Raw genomic sequence first — 20,658 nt, forward strand, 5'->3', positions numbered from 1 at the left:
TAAGAATACAAAAATTACCTAGGCATGGTGGCGCGTGCCTTTAGAATCGCTTGAACCCAGGAGGCGGAGGTTGCAGTGAGCCAAGATCACCCCACTGCACTCCAGCCTGGGTGACAGAGACTCTGTCTCGGGGGAAAAAAAAGAACAAGACCTCTGGAATCAAAACAGACCTGGCTTCCAGTGGGCCACTACCATGTTCTTTTAGATGGGTGATCTTGAGCCACTGACTTCAAATTCCCTGAGCCTCAGCCTCAGATTCCCCTCTGCAGCTGGTGGTGTTAATAGCAGTTGCCTGAGGGCCTTTGTGAGATTAAGGTGATATACATGCAAAACACCTGGCACAGAGCAAGTCCTAGAGAACTGTCATGTGTGAAGATATGTGCTTTTTTTTCTTTTCTCTCCTTTTTTTTTTTTTTTTGGCGTGTACACTTTTCAACTCCGGAGTAGATGATTTGTGATTGGCTCTGTTTTTCCCCTTTTTTTTTTTTTTTTGAGACGGACTTCAGCTCTGTCACCTAGGCTGGAGTGCTTTGGCACAATCTCGGATTACTGCAACTTCTGCCTCCTAGGTTTAAGTGATTCTGCCTCAGCCTCCCGAGTAGCCGGGATTACAGGCGCACACCACCTCATCCGACTAGTTTTTGTATTTTTAGTAGAGATGGGTCATGTTGGCCAGGCTGGTCTTGAACTCCTGATCTCAGGTGATCCACCCGCCTTGGCCTCCCAAAGTGCTGGGATTCCAGACGTGAGCCACTGCGCCCAGCCTGTTTACCCTTAATTCCATCCCTCAGTGGGGATTATGGCAACAGTCTTGTGAGAGCCTATGACACTTTGCCGGATAATATATCCTATCATGTTTACCGCTCTCTCCAAGATGGCATTATCTGTCATTTTCAGTTTTGAGTTCCAGGGCTTTGGATATGGTGATCAAAACATTCAGTTAAGTTGTTAACAGTCAGAAATTTCTTTTTTTGTTGTTGTTGTGGTAAAAAGCACATAACATAAAATTTATCATTATAACTTAAATGTATAGGTCAGTCATAATCATACAATGTTTTACTTTATTTTATTTTTTTCTTTTTTCTTTTTTTTTTTTTTTTTTTTTTTTTTGAGACGGAGTCTCACGCTGTTGCCCAGGCTGGAGTGCAGTGGCGCAATCTCGGCTCACTGCAAGCTCCGCCTCCCGGGTTCCCGCCATTCTCCTGCCTCAGCCTCCTGAGTAGCTGGGACTACAGGCGCCTGCCACCGCGCCCGGCTAATTTTTTGTATTTTTAGTAGAGACGGGGTTTCACTGTGGTCTCGATCTCCTGACCTTGTGATCCGCCCGCCTCGGCCTCCCAAAGTGCTGGGATTACAGGCTTGAGCCACCGCGCCCGGCCTTTTTTTTTTTTTTTTTTTTTTTGAGATAGAGTCTCGCTCTGTGGCCCAGGCTGGAGTGCAGTGGCCCGATCTCAGCTCACTGCAAGCTCCGCTTCCTGGGTTTACGCCATTCTCCTGTCTCAGCCTCCCGAGTAGCTGGGACTACAGGCGCCCGCCACCACACTCGGCTAGTTTTTTGTATTTTTTTTTTTAGTAAAGACGGGGTTTTACCGTCAGGATGACAGTGGTCTCGATCTCCTGACCTCATGATCTGCCCGTCTCGGCCTCCCAAAGTGTTGGGATTACAGGCTTGAGCCACCGTGCCCAGCTCATTTTTTGTATTTTTTAGTAGAGACGGGGTTTCACCGTGTTAGCCAGGATGGTCTCGATCTCCTGACCTCGTGATCCACCCGTCTCGGCCTCCCAAAGTGCAGGGATTACAGGCTTGAGCCACCGCGCCCGGCCTATTTTTTTTTTATTTTTTTCTAAGACAGAGTTTCATTCTTGTTGACCAGGCTGGAGTGCAATGGCGCGATCTCGGTTCACCACAACCTCCACCTCCCAGGTTTAAGCAATTCTCCTGCATCAGCCTCCTGAGTAGCTGGGATTACAGGCATGCACCGCCACGCTCGCAAATTTTGTATTTTTTTTTTTTTTTGAGACGGAGTCTCGCTCTGTCGCCCAGGCTGGAGTGCAGTGGCCAGATCTCAGCTCACTGCAAGCTCCGCCTCCCGGGTTCCCGCCATTCTCCTGCCTCAGCTTCCCGAGTAGCTGGGACCACAGGCGCCACCACCTCGCCCGGCTAATTTTTTGTGTTTTTAGTAGAGACGGGGTTTCGCCGTGTTAGCCAGGATGGTCTCGATCTCCTGACCTTGTGATCCGCCCGTCTCGGCCTCCCAAAGTGCTGGGATTACAGGCTTGAGCCACTGCGCCCGGCCACAAATTTTGTATTTTTGGTAGAGACAAATTTTTGTATTTTTGGCTTCTCCATGTTGGCCCGGCTCTCTCAAACTCCTGACCTCAGGTGATCCTCCTGCCTCAGTCTCCCAAAGTGCTGGGATTACAGGCGTGAGCCATCGTGCCCAGTCAATCATACAGTGTTAAAAGGAAGCAACCCCAAGTATCGTCTAGGCCAAGAATGGCAAATACGTATTTCCCATTCCCTCCATCCCTCACCTATGAAAAACATGGCTAAGGAAGCCCTCCACGTTGGCCAGCACATCTAAACCATCAAGCCACATTCCCTATAGCTTCAGAATTCTTTATACAGCACTGCTTGCAGTCATTCTCTGTCCTGGCACACAAAATGAACCACTTTTCAATTCTACTTAGTCCAACTCTCTTTTCATGATAAAAATGAGGCCTAGGCCAGGTGAGGTGGCTCATACCTGTAATCCCAGCACTTTGGGAGGCCGAGGCGGGTGAGTCACCTGAGGTCAGGAGTTCGAGACCAGCCTGGCCAACGTGGTAAAACCCCGTCTCTACTAAAAATACAAAAAATTAACTGGGCATGGTGGTGGGCGCCTGTAATTCCCACTACTAGGGAGGCTAAGGCAGAAGAATCACTTGAACCTGGGAGGTGGAGGTTGCAGTAAGCTGAGATAGCACCATTGTGCTCCAGCTTGGGAAACGAGCGAAACTCCGTCTCAAAAAAAAAAAAAAAAAAAAAAATAGACTGGGCGTGGTGGCTCACGCCTGTAATCCCAGTACTTCAGGAGGCCGAGACAGGCAGATCACGAGGTCGGGAGATGGAGACCATCCTGGCTAACGCAATGAAACCCCATCTCTACTTAAAATACAGAAAAATTAGCCGAGCGTGGTGGTAGGTACCTGTAGTCCCAGCTACTCGGGAGGCTGAAGCAAGAGAATGGCATTGGGAGGCGGAGCTTGCAGTGAGCTGAGATTGCACCACTGCACTCCAGCCTGTACCACAGAGCGAGATTCTGTCTCAGAAAGAAAAAAGAAAAAAAATCAGCCAGGCATGGTGGCGCATTCCTGTTGTTCCAGCTACTCAGGAGACTGAGGCTGGAGAATTTCTTGAACCCAGGAGGTAGAGGCTGCAGTGAGCCAAGATCCTGTCATTGCACTCCAGCCTGGGTGACAGAGCAAGACTCTGTCTCAAAAAAACCAAAAAAAATAATGAGGTCTAGAAAGGAAAGGACTCTATGTTCATATGAGCTGTGGTCCGATATTACTATGTCTCAACCCAAGTCTCCCAACTCTTCCAGGGTCCAATTCTTTTACACCACACACAGTGCCCTTCCCAATATTTTGGATATCCAATATAACCTTTCCTCGGCTTTTCTCTTTGTAGCAGATGACAAGTCCTAACTTTTATTGTATGTATTGTACATTTCTGAAAATGTTTTTATTCCCTCTTGGTCCTCCTGAGCTGTTGTGTCTCTACAGGAGTGCTAAACCTGAAACTATAAGGAGTGTTCGAAATGCAGTGGGCACAAGGATGTGATTTACTTTCTTTTTTCTTTTTCTTTTATTTTTTTGAGGGGAGTCGCCCTCTGTCACCAGGCTGGAGTGCAGTGGCGTGATTTTGGCTCACTGCAAGCTCTGCCTCCTGGGTTCACATCATTCTCCTGTCTCAGCCTCCCGAGTAGCTGGGACTATAGATGCCCGCCTAATTTTTTGTATTTTCTTTTTTTAGTAGAGACAGGGTTTCACCAGTTAGCAGGATGGTCTTGATCTCCTGACCTCGTGATCCATCCGCCTCAGCCTCCCAAAGTGCTGGGATTACAGGCGTGAGCCACCACACCCAGCCCTGACCTCATATTGAGAAATACTTCTTTCAGTATTTTGCTTGGTTATTCATAGAAATGAGATTCTCCAGTAATTTGACCTCATTGAATTTTTCCAGGAGAGCATGGCAGCTTCCCCAGGTGAGGTTACCTTCTGCCAAATATACTTCCCATTAAGTGTCTTTATGACCTGGGGCAAACAAGTCAACTTATATCTTTAGGGTTTTGTTTACTGAATTATAAAATGATAGGATTAAGTTAGCCAGCCAATCTCAAGTTTCTACATTCTGAGTAGTCAGTGAGAATGTAATAAAATAAAGTTCCTTCCTGTGTGTTGTCTTTCAGCCTTTTAAAATTTTATACTTTCAACACCATTTGTGTATTTCTTTCTCCCCCCCGCCCCAGTAGGAGTCTCACTTTCTTTGCCCAAGCTGGAGTGCAGTGGTGCGATCTCGGCTCACTGCAACCTCAGCCTCTCAAGTAGCTGGGATTGTAGGCATGTGCCACCAAGCCCAGCTAATTTTGTATTTTTAGTAGAGACGAGTTTTCTCCATGTTGGTCAGGCTGGTCTCCAACTCCTGACCTCAGGTGATCCGCCCACCTCGGCCTCCCAAAGTGCTGGGATTACAGGCATGAGCCACCAGGCCTGTCCTGTGTATTTATTTTATTTTATTTATTTATTTATTTTTTTTTAATTTTTTTTTTTTTTTGAGACGGAGTCTCGCTCTGCCGCCCAGGCTGGAGTGCAGTGGCCAGATCTCGGCTCACTGCAACCTCCACCTCCCAGGTTGAAGCGATTCTCCTGCTTTAGCCTCCCAAGTAGCCGGGATTACAGGCGCCTGCCAACATGCCCAGCTCATTTTTTGTGTTTGTAGTAGAGATGGAGTTTCACCATGTTGGCTAGACTGGTCTCGAACTCCTGATCTCAGGTGATCCACCTGCCTCAGCCTCCCAAAGTGGGATTATAGGTGTGAGCCACCGTGCCCAGCCGGGTTTTTGTTTTTTTGTTTGTTTTGGTATTTGGGCAATGGAGTCTCTCATTGCTGGGGCTGGAGTGCAGTGGCGCAGTCTGCAACCTTTGCCTCCAGGGTTCAAGCAATTCTCCTGCCTCAGCCTCCGGAGTAGCTGGGACTACAGGTGCGTGCCACCACACCCAGCTAATTTTTTTTTTTTTTTTTTTTTTTTTTTGAGACGGAGTCTCTCTCTGTCGCCCAGGCTGGAGTGCAGTGGCCGGATCTCAGCTCACTGCAAGCTCCGCCTCCCGGGTTTACGCCATTCTCCTACCTCAGCCTCCCGAGTAGCTGGGACTACAGGCGCCCACCACCTCGCCCGGCTAGTTTTTTGTATTTTTAGTAGAGACGGGGTTTCACCATATTAGCCAGGATGGTCTCGATCTCCTGACCTCGTGATCCACCCGTCTTGGCCTCCCAAAGTGCTGGGATTACAGGCTAGAGCCACCGCGCCCGGCCAATTTTTTGTATTTTTAGTAGAGACAGGGTTTCACCCTGTTAGCCAGGATGGTCTCGATCTCCTGACCTCGTGATCCACCCACCTCGGCCTTCCAAAATGCTGGGATTTTAGGTGTGAGCTACCACGCCCGGCCGTATTTCTTTTAAATTATTATTTAATTAATGTAGTAGACATTATTTCATTAATTTAAATAGAAGATTCTCCAGTTAATCCCAAAGTTTTATTATAGTTAGAATCGTATTTTTGCTGTAGCCTGTTTTGCTTGCCACCCATAGCATTAAAGGTGAAGTCCATATCGAGTGGTAAGCAGTGCTTTGTCAGGGAAAAAGCAGACTTTGGAGACCAATAGACCTGAGCTCAGCTCACAGCTCCCGCCCCCATCTCAGCTAGGATAAGCTTCAGTGTGTAAATTTTAGATCTCGCCTCCTGATCTGTAAAGTGGGCTGAGGGGGAAAATTCTTCTTTCTCCCAGCTGTAAGGAAGATAGTGAGATGGTGGATGTGAAAGGTTCCAGGGACACAGCTTTTGTTGTTGTTTTGTGAGATGGAATCTCACTCACTCTGTTTACCAGCCTGGAGTGCAGTGGCATAATCTCTGCTCACTGAAACCTCCTCCTCCCAGGTTCAAGCAATTCTCCTGCCTCAGCCTCCTGGGTAGGTAGGATTACAGCCATGCGCCACCATGCTCGGCTCATTTTTGTACTTTTATCAGAGACAGGATTTTGGCATGTCAGTCAGGCTAGTCTCGAACTACTGACCTCAAGTGATCCACCCACCTTGGCCTCCCAAAGTGCTGGGATTGCAAGCATGAGCCACCGTGCTGGGCAACCCAACTTTTATACCATTCTGGTTTTTCTCTTTGGCTCTTATGGGAACATTTTACAATCAGATACTGTGTAGCACCAGGAAGGATTTTTTACGATCAAAGTTAGCACATTAGAAGTAGAAATAATTTAAAAGTGGCCTTGATTTTTTTTTTTTTTTTTTTGGCCTACTGTAAAGTCTCAGTAACATTCTGACTTCAGAATGTAGGGTGGCTTTGGGGGATATCCAAGTTGAGTGGTAAACTTTGTAAGCACTACTCTTGTTTCCATGTTCCTGGCACCTAAGTTGATATATTTTCTCACAGTCTTGTGACAATCTTTAAAGTATAGTTGTTATCTCATTTTCCTTTAAGGAGACCAAGGTTGAGCATGGTTGTGACTGCTGAAAATCATATCCATGGTTTTATAGACAGTCAGAATTTAGACTTTACCTGTGGAATTTAGGTTGTTTTACCTGTGGACTTAGTTTTCAACATATTTAAGATAGATCTGTAGGTTGGGTGCGATGGCTTATGTCTGTAATCCCAGCATGTTGGAAGGCTGAGGTGGGCGGATCATTTGAGGCTAGGAGTTCGAGGGCAGCCTGACCGAGATGGCGAAATCCCGTCTCTACTAAAAAATACAAAAATTAGCCAGGTTTGGTGGCACACGCCTCTAGTCCTAGCTACTTGGGAGGCTGAGGTGAGAGAATCTCTTGAACCTAGGAGGCGAGGTTGCAGTGAGCCAAAATTGTGCCACTGCACTCCAACCCTGGGCGATAAAACGAGACTCTATCTCGAAATAAAATAAATTAAATTAAATATCTCTAAACTAATACATCTCATTAAATTTCAAATCTGGAGTTTTGAGTTAGGGAAACAAGATCACCACGATACTAGAAAAAACTGGTGCAGATAGTATTAGACACAAAGATTATCTGAATTTAGACCCAGATAATTGTCTTCTTTTTCCCCAAGAAACATTTGAATTGTATTTCTGTTAGATAAGCATCATAGTAAAAAGTCTTCAAACTTTTTGAAGGCATAAAAAGTTTTCTTTGTTTTTTTTTTTTTTTTTTTTTTTTTTTTTTTTTTTTGAGACGGAGTCTCGCTCTGTCACCCAGGCTGGAGTGCAGTGGCCGGATCTCAGCTCACTGCAAGCTCCGCCTCCCGGGTTTACGCCATTCTCCTGCCTCAGCCTCCCGGGTAGCTGGGACTACAGGCGCCCGCCACCTCGCCCGGCTAGTTTTTTGTATTTCTTAATAGAGACGGGGTTTCACCGTGTTAGCCAGGATGGTCTCGATCTCCTGACCTCGTGATCCGCCCGTCTCGGCCTCCCAAAGTGCTGGGATTACAGGCTTGAGCCACCGCGCCCGGCCAAAAGTTTTCTTTGTTAAACCCTCCCCATTTTTCTGTCTTCTAAATTTCTAGGGGAACTAGTGTTAAGTTTTTTAGTATCTTGTTAAAATGGTTAGCAATTATCGTTTGTATTTGTGTAATCAAACTGTGAAACACTGGTTGGGAACTTGCTTGTTTACACTTGATGGTGTAAATTATAGGGAAAGAGCATATATAGAGTGGCGGCTTTTGCTTTCTTGGCAGCATAATGTTGTATCCTTTGGATGTACCATCATCTATGACCAGTCTCACCTTGAAAGGCATGCATGTTTTCCATTTTTCCCAGTGCTTGGAATTTGTTTCCAAAATTGTTTCTAGGAACATGACTAACGTGACTGACGATGCCTTAGGAATTCCTAGTGGGGACAAGGTGCTTGGCTGGGATGCATACCTAAGAATACCTCACAAAGAAACCTGATTTTGTTTCACCATTGCCTGATGGCGCACATAGTAGGTGCTCAATAAATAAATATTTTTTGCATGAGTGGTTTTTGCTTGTCTGGTCATTTGCCCTATTATAGAGGGAGAGCAGTGTGCCCACTGGGGTCCCCACAGGGTCATTTTGCCTTCATGTCTGCCTCTGTGGCACCAATTAGGCTTTTGATTCCAATGTTGCGCTGGGCTCTCACTCACAGGTAGATGTTTTTTATTGCCCCATTCACAATTCAGCCACCCGCTGTCCACATGCATGTGCTTGCCATGTTTAGGTATTGGGTGTTTTTCCAGTTTACTTAATAAGTTAGTGGCCAGACTGAATGCTTCCTGCTGCATTTTTCCACTGTCTTGAGAGTTGGCCTCGCCATCTATGAGCAAAAGGTCTCATCTTTTTATTATTCTCCCATGGCGTGTTGCAAAACAATAAGCGTGAGCTGGTTTCCTGTGGCAGAAAGTTGACTTTGATTTGTTCTTTCTGAGGTTACTGTGAGTTTATCATAACAGGAGTGCTAAAAATATCAAGTCTGGTATGGAAACAGCATTCACTTACCAGCATGAACAATAACATACAGGTTTAGCCTAGAGCAGGAAGAAATGGACTTCATCTCAAGAGGAGAATACTTATCAGATAATTCTTGGCAATCTTAACTTGCTCAGTCTCTGTTCTGATGAGTTATGGAAAAGTACTTAGACCATCTTTGAGCCACAGAATTGAAGCTGAAAATATTCTTAGACCAAACATTTTGTGAGCACCTGCTATGTACCAGATCTCATGGCTGGGACTGGAAGAGGAATAGAATAAGTCTCCTTGCCGATGTAAAATACAAACAAATAATTCTACTCCTTGTGAGGACAGCCATAACAGAGGGCTATAGAAACTATCATGTGTTGTTCTCGGTTTTTGTTTGTTTGTTTTTCCCCCCAAAACAAGGTCTTGCTCTGCTTTCCAGGCCGGAGTGCAGTGGCACAGTCATAGCTCACTATAACCTTGAACTCCTGGGCTCAGGTTATCCTTTCATCTCGACCTGCAAAGTAGCTGGGACTACAGGCGTGTGCCACCATGCCCAGCTATTTTTAAAAATTTGTTTGTACAGATTGGGACCAAGGGGGGTCTTGCTATGTTGCCCAGGCTGATCTTGAACTCCTGGCCTCAAGAAATCTCTCACCTCAGTTTCCCAAAGAGGGGCTATAGGAAAGCACCACCATGCCTGGCTCATTGTTCTGTTTTTAAATACATTTGCATTATTCCATAATAATCAAAAGTATTTTATTATTTGAGCTTAGGAAACTGAAGGTCTGGCCATCTCTGGGGAGTTGTGAAGTTTTGACAGAGGAGGGGAGATCTGAGCTATATTTTGCAGAACAGGTATTTGCCAGGTGGGAAAGAGGGAAGAATATTGCAGAGCAACACATGCCCAGGGCCAGCAGGACAGAGGCTGAGCCTCAGAGGGACTGAAGCTTAGAGAGAGCGGACCAGTGGTTTCCCTATTGATAGAATATCAGAACCTGGCCGGGCGCAGTGGCTCATGCCTGTAATCCCAGCACTTTGGGAGACTGAGGTGGGCAGATCATGAGGACAAGAGATCGAGACCATCCTGGCCGACACAGTGAAACCCCGTCTCTACTAAAAATACAAAAATTAGCTGGGCATGGTGGTATGCACCTGTAGTCCCAGCTACTCGGCAGGAGGAGGGAGGAGAATCACTTGAACCTGGGAGGCAGAGGTTGCAGTGAGCTGAGGTAGCGCCACTGCACTCCAGCCTGATGATGGGGCAAGACTCCATCTCCAAAAAAAAAATCTATCTCTCTGCCTGTCTATCTATCTATCTGTCTGTCTATCTATCTGTCTATCTATGATAATCACCCAGGAAACAGTTGAAAAATGCAGAGTCCCTGCTTCTAGCTCATGTTACTGAATCCAGATAACCAGGAGTGACTTGCATGTCTGCATTTTTTCTATACCACCCAGGTTTCTCAGAAACCAGCCAAGTTAAGGGAAAGTACTACCATAGGAAAGGGAAACCCATTTCCCAGGCCAAAGCCTTTGCTTACTTGTTTATGTTTATGTTTATGTTTATGTTTATTTTATTTTTATTTTATTTTTTATTTTTGAGACGGAGTCTTGCTCTTTTGCCCAGGCTGGAGTGCAGTGGCACGATCTCGGCCACCGCGCCCAGCCTTATTGTATTTTATGTTTGAGACAGAGTCTAGCTTTATTGCCCAGGCTGGAGTTGCAGGTGCAATCTCAACTCATTGCACCCTCCGCCTTTTAGATTCATGTGATTCTTCTGCCTCAGCCTCCAAGTAGCGGGGATCACAGGCACACGCCACCATGCCTGGCTAATTTTTGTATTTTTAGTAGAGATGGAGTTTCACCATGTTGGCCAGGCTGGTCTTGAACTCTTGACCTCAAGTGATCCATGCACCTCGGCTTCGCAAAGTACTGAGTTTATAGGCATAAGCTGTCACGCCCAGCCTGTGGTTTTCTTTTTCCTTTTTCTTTTTCTTTTTTTTTTTTGAGACGGAGTCTTGCTCTGTTGCCCAGGCTGAAGTGCAGTGGCACGATCTCGGCTCACTGCAAGCTCCTTCTCCTGAGTTCGCACCGTTCTTCTGCCTCAGCCTCCCGAGTAGCTGGGACTATAGGCACCCGCCACCATGCCCAACTGATTTTTTGTATTTTTAGTAGAGACGGGGTTTCATCGTGTTAGCCAGGATGGTCTCGATCTCCTGACCTCTTGATCTGCCCGCCTCGGCCTCCCAGAGTGCTGGGATTACAGGCGTGAACCACCACGCCCAACGTGTTTTTCTCTTAAAATGTATTAATTACTGTATTTTAAATTACATTTGTGCACTGAAGCAGGGAGGAAAAAGGAGCTAACCCAAGTAGCTGTTGAATATAGTATTTTGACTGTATACCCTCAAAGTAAAGGAAAAAATCTAGCCAATCACGATGGCTCATAACTGTAATCCTAGCACTTTGAGAGGCTGAGGCAGGTGGATTGCCTGAGCTCAGGAGTTTGAGACCAGCCTGGGCAACACGGTGAAACCCCATCTCTACTAAAATACAAAAAAATTAGCCAGGCGTGGTGGCACGCTCCTGTAATCCCAGCTACTGGGGAGGCTGAGGCAGGAGAATTGCTTGAACCCTGTAAGCAGAGGTTGCGGTGAACTGAGGTCCTGCCATTGCACTCCAGCCTGACAGAGTATCTTAAAAAAAAAAAAAAAAAAAAAAAAAAGGCCGAGTGCAGTGGCTCACACCTGTAATCCCAACACTTTGGGAGGCGGAGATGGGCGGAATACAAAGTCAGGATCGAGACCATCCTGGCTAACATGGTGAAACCCCGTCTCTACTAAAAATACAAAAAATTAGCCGGGCGTGTTGGTGAGCGCCTGTATTCCCAGCTACTCGGGAGGGTGAGGCCGGAGAATGATGTGAACCCAGGAAACGGAGCTTGCAGTGAGCTGAGATCGCACCACTGCACTCCAGCCTGGGGGAAAGAGTGAGACTGTGTCTCAAAAAAAAAGAAAAACTCTAAATAAATATTGAACTCTACTTAGTAGGGTTTTTGTTTTGAGATGAGGTCTTGCTCTGTACCCCAGACTGGAGTGCAGTGGCATGATCATAACTCATTGCAGCTTCTCCCTCCCAGCTCAAGTGATCCTCACGTCACAGCCTCCCAAGTAGCTGGGATTATAGGCAAGTAGTAGGGATTACAGGCATGCAATACCACACCCAGGTGATTTTGGTATTATTTGTAGAGACGGGTCTAACTGTGTTGCCCAGGGATAGTCTCTGTCTCCTGGGCTGAAGTGAGCCTCCTGCCCAAAGTGTTGGGATTACACGTGTGAGCCACTTTGCCTGGCCTAGTAGGTTTTTCACAGTGGTGTGGGTTAGCAATTCTGAAACTACTTACTGTTTCTTCTAAGATTGAGCATATAGATAAATGTAGTGTTGATAATGAGAATCAAGTTTTCTTATTGTCAGAAAGGAATGTTCCTATGAATATGGACAGTGAGAAAGGCTAGAAGGAAACATGTGGTATTGGATTGGAATTGAAGTTATCTAGATGAACTCATGGTTTCTTATATGTAGATGTAGCAATATGTATGTGTGTATGCATATCCACTTTTACACGTGTTTATTTCCTAGAACTATTTGTTGAGAGGGTTTATGCCCAGAGACATCCCAGAAGCACTGAATGCACTCATGCCAAGATGTTAATACCTTTCCCCACTAAACAGAAACCAGGGTTCCTTGGAGAAATGGCTGATTCCAGTGCTGGGGTAGGAAAATTACAGGTGATTTCTGCTATGCCAGAAAGTAAGGAAGTGCTCTAAGAATGATAAGGGGCTGGGCGCGGTGGCTCAAGCCTGTAATCCTAGCACTTTGGGAGGCCGAGACAGGCGGATCACGAGGTCAGGAGATCGAGACCATCCTGGCTAACACAGTGAAACCCCGTCTCTACTAAAAATACAAAAAAACTAGCCGGGCGAGGTGGCGGACGTCTGTAGTCCCAGCTACTCGGCAGGGTTAGGCAGGAGAATGGCGTAAATCCGGGAGGCGGAGCTTGCAGTGAGCTGAGATCCAGCCACTGCACTCCAGCCTGGGCGACAGAGCGAGACTCCGTCTCAAAAAAAAAAAAAAAGGGTGAAGAGAAATTGGTTGATCAGGCTTGGCATGGTGGTTCATGCCTATAATCCAGTACTTCAGGGCCTGGGCATCATGGTGAAACCCCATCTGTACTCAAAATACAATAATTAGCTGGGTGTGGTAGCATGTCAGAAGAACAAGAAAAATAATCAATTAATATAAACAAGGAATTATGAAGATAACAAAATCTATCTTTGACTATCACCATAGTAGTAACAATTCTTTCAAGAATCAAGATGCTAAAATCAATGGGGAACAGTTTGTGGTGAAACAGTGGAGATGTTTCCTTATCACATGCTTTTATGCTATGCCTGGTGGTGCACCCCTATAAATGCCAATATTTTGGGAGGCTGAGGCAAATTGATCACTTGCGCCCAGGAGTTTCAAGACCAGCCTGGAAAACAAAGCGAGACCGCATCTCTACAAAAAATACAAAAGTTAGCCAGATACGGTGGTGCATGCCTGTAGTCCTAGCTACTCAAGAGGATGAGATGGGAGGATCCATTGAGCCCAGGAGGTTGAAGCTGCAGTGAGTTGTGATTGCACAGCCGCACAACTGCCGAGGCGGGCAGATTACCTGAGGCCAGGAGTTTCAAACTGGCCTGGCCAACAGGGTGAAACCCCCTCTCTACTAAAATACAAAAGTTATCTGGGCGTGGTGGCGTGTGCCTGTAATCCCAGCTACTTTGGAGCCTGAGGCGGAAGAATTGGTTGAACCCAGGAGGCAGAGGTTGTAGTGAACCAAGATCACGCCACTGCACTGTCACCTAGGTGACAAAGCCAGACACCGTCCCAAAAAAAGAACGTGGGAGATGATGATAACCTTTTACTCTCAGTGATCATGTATAGGAGAGCTTTAGAAATAGTTCTGTTTTCTCCTTTTTAATTTATTTTTATTTTTGAGACAGTCTCACTCTGGCACCCAGGCTGGAGTGCAGTGGCGCGATCTCGGCTCACTGCAACCTCTGAGTCCCGGGTTCCAGCGATTCGCTCACCTCAGCCTCCTGAGTAGCTGGGATTATAGGGGTGCGCCACCACGCCTGGCTTATTTTTGTATTTTAAGTAGAGATGGGGTTTCACAGGCTGGTCTCGAACTACTAGCCTCAGGTGATCCTCCCACCTCAGCATCCCAAAGTGCTGAGATTATAAGTGTGAGCCACTGCGCCTGGCCACTTTTTAATTTTACATAATTTTTTTTTAAAGACAGAGTCTTGCTCTAAGGCTATAGTGTAGTGGTATGATCACAGCTCATTGCAGCCTCAACTTCCTGGACTCAAGTGATCCTCCCACATCACCCTTCTGAGTAGTTGGGATTCTTGTAGGCAAATTTTTAAATTTTTTTTGTAAAGAGGCCTCACTTCGTGGCCTAGGCTGGTCTTGAACTCCTAGGCTCAAGTGATCCTCTCACTTCTGCCTCCCAAAGCATTAGGATTACAGACGTGAGCCACTGCACCCAGCCTGTTAGATAATTTAGAAAACTTTCTTTCCTCATTCTTCAATTTCCCCTTATTCACACTCCCAACACTCCTGTTTTGTGATTTTTAAATGACTTTGTCTTTGGATGCTGGCTTGATTTGGTGATTAGTTCTCTTCAGAAGAAACTTCTTATTTTAGAACTTGTAACCTTTGCAAAGCAGGCCATAGGCAGCCATCGCTATTTGGGTATGACGTTTCCCCAGTGGGTTTTTGGTGTCCAGTAATGACAAAAACTGCTGAGAAGGAGACAGCCACAGGGAAATGGGTTCCGATAATGGGGCAGCAGCTGAGTGCTTGTTGATTTGCTGTTGTCATGACCACAGATGTTTAAAAATAATTTGTAAGGAAAAGGAAAAAAAAGCATAGTTGTGTGTGTGTGTGTGTGTGGTGTGTGCGTGTGTGCACACCACTGCCTTATCAGTGGTAGAGAATGCAGACCACAGTCATTCAGAAAGGAAGAAGGCACCACCCTGCAAACAGGAGAGGTGAGGAGAAGGGCAGAGGTGACCCACAAATGCGTCTCTGTGCCTTACAGCAGAGAGCTCATGAGAGAACAGAACTGGTTAGTCACCGACTCTGCTCCTCAGTCTGCAAGAGAGGTTCAGCAGCAAGTCTATGCCACACAGTACTGGAAGGATTAGATGAAGGCCTGGCACACATTGTAAATTAATAGCTCTTGGTTACAGGTGGGGTGCCGTGGCTCATGCTTATAATCCCAGCCCTTTGGGAGGCCAAAGTGGGAGGATTGCTTGAGGCCAGTAGTCCAAGACCAACATGGGCAACACAGCAATACCCTGTCTCTCTCTCTTTTTTTGGGGGGGGGAGGAAACAGTCTCATTCTGTCACCCAGGCTGGAGTGCAGTGGTGCGATCTTGGCTCACTGCAACCTCCGCCTCCCAGGTTCAAGCAATTCTCCTGCCTTAGCCTCCTGAGTAGCTGGGATTACAGGTGCCCACCACCATGTCTGGCTAATTTTTGTATTTTAGTAAAGATGGGGTTTCACCATGTTGGCCAGGCTGGTCTCGAACTCTTGACCTCAGGTGATCTACCCACCTTGGCCTCCCAAAGTGCTGGGATTACAGGCGTGAGCCACTGTGCCTGGCCGGTTCATGTACTTTACATGCATTGTGATCATATTAAATCTTCATTACATCCTTACTAGATCAGGTCTTGTCCTATTTTGACATGAGGAAATTGAATCTTGGAAGGGCTAAGTCATTTGTCCAGGGTCACCACACTCCGTAAGTGTTAGAGTCTAGACTTGAGCCAGAGCTGTCACACTGTCATCCCCAGGGCCTTGTGTTTAAGCATTGCCTGACAAAGTACTCAGATTTTAATTATTAGCATTAGTAATAATACCATTACGATGATTATTTTGTCTGAACTTCACAGACGCCTCGTGACATTTTCTTATTCCACTTTTGCAGATGGGAAACTGAGGTCCACCAAGACCAGATTACAATAATGGGCAACATTGTCAGCAACCTGCCTTGCTGTTTTTCTTTGCAGGCCCACATCTCCCCCACTCCCCCACCCCCTTGGCAGTAGCCTGTGTTTGAGCTGCTCACAGGCCCCAAGGCCCAGCTGCAATTCTTGTTTAAAGCCTCACATCTTTTCTCTGACTGTCAGACAACAGTCACGGGAATGTCCTGTGCCATGTTCCCTCAGCAAGAGGGGTTGGCAGAGAGCAGCAGATGCCTAGAGTCAAGGTCATGTGCTGCTCAAGTGCTGGGCTGGAGACAAGACCCTCTCTCCCTGCTGCTTGTGACCAGGCAGGGTGGCTCTGAATGTAGAGGGCTCTGTCAGAACAGTTCTGTGACCAGAGGGTGTGGTTGGCAAAGCAATGCATTAGGGGCCCATGGAAGTTTATACTTGTTTTCCACATTATTTCCCTGTGACTTTTAGATTTTTTTTTTTTCCTTTTTCTTTTTGTAAACTAGTTTTCTCATACTAGTTAGAATGTTTCAGTTTAAAGGTGAGAGTCAAGCTCTGGAATCACCTGACTTTTTTTTTTTTTTTTTTTTTGAGACAGAGTCTCACTCTGTCACCCAGGCTGGAGTGCAGTGGTGCAATCTCAGCTCACTGCAAGCTCCGCCTCCCAGGTTCATGCCATTCTCCTGCCTCAGCCTCCTGAGTAGCTGGGACTAACTACAGGCGCCCGCCACCACGCCCGGCTAATTTTTTTTGTATTTTAGTAGAGACGGGGTTTCACCGTGTTAGCCAGGATGGTCTTGATCTCCTGACCTCGTGATCCGCCCGTCTCGGCCTCCCAAAGTGCTTACAGGTGTGAGCCACCACGCCCAGCAGAATTGCCTGACTTTTTTTTTTTTTTTTTTTTTTTTTTTTTTTTTTTTTGAGACGGAGTCTCACTCTGTCGCCCAGGCTGGAGTGCAGTGGCCGGATCTCAGCTCACTGCAAGCTCCGCTTCCCGGGTTCACGCCATTCTCCTGCCTCAGCCTCCCGAGTAGCTGGGACTACAGGCGCCCGCCGCCTCGCCCGGCTAGTTTTTTTGTATTTTTTAGTAGAGACGGGGTTTCACCGGGTTAGCCAGGATGGTCTTGATCTCCTGACCTCGTGATCCACCCGTCTCGGCCTCCCAAAGTGCTGGGATTACAGGCTTGAGCCACCGCGCCCAGCCAGAATTGCCTGACATTTTTAAGGAAAGGAATCGAGTATTGGGCTGGGGCTAATCTGAAATGGTAGTTTACATTATTCTAAATTGATGGGCTCTAGGTTAGGGGCACCAAATCCATTTTCAAGTGATTTTTGTAAAAATTGGCATGTCTTCTATTTTGTCTCTGTTCCAGAGGTGACACTATAACATAGAGGTTAAGAATGTGGTGACTTTTAAATCCGTCATGACCATAAACCTCTCCTAAGCCTCAGTTTTCCTACCACTAAAATGGGGGTGGTAACAGTTGTACCTACCTTGTTCAGTCTTTTTTGTTTCTGTTTTTTTGTTTTTCAGACAGAGTCTTGCTCTTGTCGCCCAAGCTGGAGTGCAATGGCGTGATTTCGGCTCACTGCAGCCTCCACCTCCTGGGTTCAAGCGATTCTCCTGCCTCAGCTTCCCAAGTAGCTGGGATTACAGGCACCCGCCACCATGCCCATATAGTTTTTGTATTTTTAGTAGAGGCGGGGTTTCACCACGTTGGTCAGGCTGCTCTTGAATTCCTGACCGCAGTTGATCCACTCGCCTCGGCCTCCCAAAGTGCTGAGATTACAGGCATGAGCCACCGCATCCCGCCCCCAAAATCTGAAATGTTTTGAGTGCTGACATAACACTCAAAAAAATGCTTATTGGCCCTGGGCGCGGTGGCTCATGCCTGTAATCCCAGCACTTTGGGAGGCCGAGGTGGGTGGATCACCAGAGGTCAGGAGTTCAAGACGAGCCTGACCTACATGGTGAAACCCTGTCTCTATTAAAAATACAAAAATTGACCAGGTGTAGTGGTGGGTGCCTGTAGTCCCTGCTACTAGGGAGGCTGAAGCAGGAGAATCACTTGAACCCAGGAGGTGGAGCTTGCGGTGAGCTGAGATCCTGCCACTGCACTCCAGCCTGGGCAACAGAGTGAGACTCTGTCTCAAAAAAAAAAAAAAAGGCCGGGCGCGGTGGCTTAAGCCTGTAATCCCAGCACTTTGGGAGGCCGAGACGGGCGGATCACGAGGTCAGGAGATCGAGACCATCCTGGCTAACACGGTGAAACCCCGTCTCTACCAAAAAATACAAAAAAAAAAAAAGCTAGCCGGGCGAGGTGGCGGCGCCTGTAGTCCCAGCTACTTGGGAGGCTGAGGCAGGAGAATGGCGTAAACCCGGGAGGCGGAGCTTGCAGTGAGCCGGATCTCGGCCATTGCACTCCAGCCCGGGCGGCAGAGCGAGACTCCGTCTCAAAAAAAAAAAAAAAAAAAAGGCTCATTGGAGCATTTTGGTTTTGGGATTCTTAGATTTGGGGTGCTCTATCAGTAAGCACATTGCAAATATTTCAAAGTCTGAAAATACCCAAAATTCAAACACTTCTGCTCCCTGTCATTTTGGATAAGGGGGGCTCATCCTGTGTAAACAACACTGCAGTGAACATTTATAGGTAATTCATTCAGTGGGTAAAGGTCAGGACCTTTTATAGGGATCCTTAATACCACATTTTTACATGGTTCACTGAGCGTTCGTGCTCCCCTCCGTTCGAGGTCCCTCAGCCTTGCTTGGGTTGAGTCATCTTGGTCTTTAATTTGGTAGGCAAAAAATGGCATCTTGTTTTTGAGCTTGTTTCTGAGAAAGTGCACGCTCCTTTTCCCCATCAACAACTTTCATCCGGCACCTCGGAATCTCTTCAGTAGAGTGAGATGCAAATAACGAGGCACAGCTTCTTTCCCTTTTCTGAGCTGATGCCTGATGAGGCCATAGACTGGGTTTCACTGCAAAGACGAAAGCGTGGGCAGGACTTGGAGCACAAAAAGGGGGCATTTCAGAGTGAGTCTTCAGGGGCGGCTGCTCCGGAGGTGAAGTTTTCTAGAGAAAGAGATGAAAGCACCATGTGGCTGTGGCAACAGACAGAGGCTTATGAGCCTGCCCTCTGGAGATTGTGAGCTCCACGTGTGAGGGCAAGGCCTGGGGCTGTCTGGGTCGCTTCTGGGTCCCCAGCACAGCTAGCATAGGGTAGCGGTGGAGAGCAGGTGCTCAGGAAGTGATTTTTGAAGAATGGATGAATGAATATACATGCACACACATACTTTTAAGTTTCTGGGTTAAAGAGAAAAACAGAATGAGGTAAACAAAGGAAAGTAATGTGGAGGTAAACTGAGCAGATGGCAAGATGCCATGAATGGTAAGAGGCCAGGAGATCCAGAATCACGGTGGCTTCTATGAAGTATCCCTGCCTCCTCCCCCAGCCCAGCTATGTCCCTCCTCTGAGCTTCACACCTATAGACTGTTCTGCACCCTAGCCCTCAGATGCAGTGGTGAAAGTGGGATTCCTATTGTGTTTCCCTGTTAAGGGCAGACATGGTGCCCTGTGTATCTGCTGCTGCTGTTTCCTTTTTTTCTTGCTGAGTATTCCGTGTGTAGCATGTTTGTAACACTTGCTAAGAGACAGAACCATCCCAGATAGCTCGAACACTTTTCAGTTCAGTCAGTAACAGACCAGGTCTGCTTTGGATTTCCAGGAGCTCTTGTCACTTTATTTTTTTTCTGAGCCAGGATCTCGCTTTGTCACCCAGCTGGAGTGCAGTGGCACAATCTCAGCTCACCGTAGCCTCTGCCTCCAGGGTTCAAGCAGTTCTTGTACCTCAGCCTCCCAAGTAGCTGGGACTACAGGTGCCTGCCACAATACCCGGCTCGTTTTTGTGTTTTTAGCAGAGACAGGGTTTCACCATGTTGTCCAGGCTGATCTCAAACTCCTGACCTCAGTTGATCTGCTTGCCTTGGCCTCTCAAAGTGCTGGGATTACAGGCGTGAGCCACCGCGCCTGGCCTCTGGATTGCCCGGCCTGTGTCACTTTGTCATGAGCCCTTCTCCCCTAGTTATCCTTTATTCTTCAAACAGACTTCCTGTGTGACATATTTTTTCAGTGCCAGCTATGGAGCAAGCCCTGTGCCAGGTGTCAAGTATATAGTAGTAGTGAACAAACAGACATGGCCTCTGCCCCACAGAGCATAAAAATCTAATGGAGGAGACAAGCCAATCCTTGTACTAATTTCCACAGGTGAATATAAAACCACAAACTGGGCTGGGTGTGATGGCTCATGCTTGTAATCCCAGCACTTTCAGAGACTAAGGCAGGTAGACAACTTGAGCTCAGGAGTTTGAGACCAGCCTGGGCAACATAGTGAGACCCCGTCTCTACAAAAAATAAAAAACGAGCCAGGTGTGGTGGTGCATGCCTGTAGTCCCAGCTATTTGGGAGGCTGAGGCAGGAGGATCACTTGAGTTCAGGAGGTCCAGGCTGCAATTAGCTGAGATTGTGCCACTCACTCTAGCCTGGGTGACAGACTGAAGCCGTGTCTCAAAAAAAAAAAAAAAAAAAAAAAAATCACAAACTGTGCGTAAGAGTGTCTGAGGGAAAAACAGGGTGCTGGGAGTGAATGTCAGGAGACAGGGAGGTCTGAGGCAGTGTTGTGTCCAGAGCTCACAGCTGAATTAATGGTAATGCAGCTAAATGAGCTACTGTGTGGCACAGGTCACCACAGCAAGTGTCAGCTTTTCTAGGGCGAGTGTGAGCTGGGTTTCTGCACTTTGCTTAAGAGCAGTGACAGACCTGGAAGATATTGCCCCAGGCACTCTTGGGTGCTTTACATGTATTGGTTCATTTAATCTTCAAACCC

General features: G+C 46.9%; 1 protein-coding gene and 1 pseudogene across 3 annotated transcripts in view; both read left to right on the forward strand.

Annotated features, from left to right (window-relative positions):
* The window catches only part of LOC105478598 (SUMO1 activating enzyme subunit 1), an 86,713-nt gene that overhangs the window by 47,528 nt on the left and 18,527 nt on the right, over positions 1-20,658 (forward strand). The gene's annotated exons all lie outside the window — the stretch shown is intronic.
* On the forward strand, positions 1,900-7,437 carry LOC139360385 (putative uncharacterized protein FLJ38264; annotated as a pseudogene).

The sequence above is a fragment of the Macaca nemestrina genome, chromosome 20, assembly GCF_043159975.1.
Source record: "Macaca nemestrina isolate mMacNem1 chromosome 20, mMacNem.hap1, whole genome shotgun sequence".
Taxonomy (NCBI): Eukaryota; Metazoa; Chordata; class Mammalia; order Primates; family Cercopithecidae; genus Macaca; species Macaca nemestrina.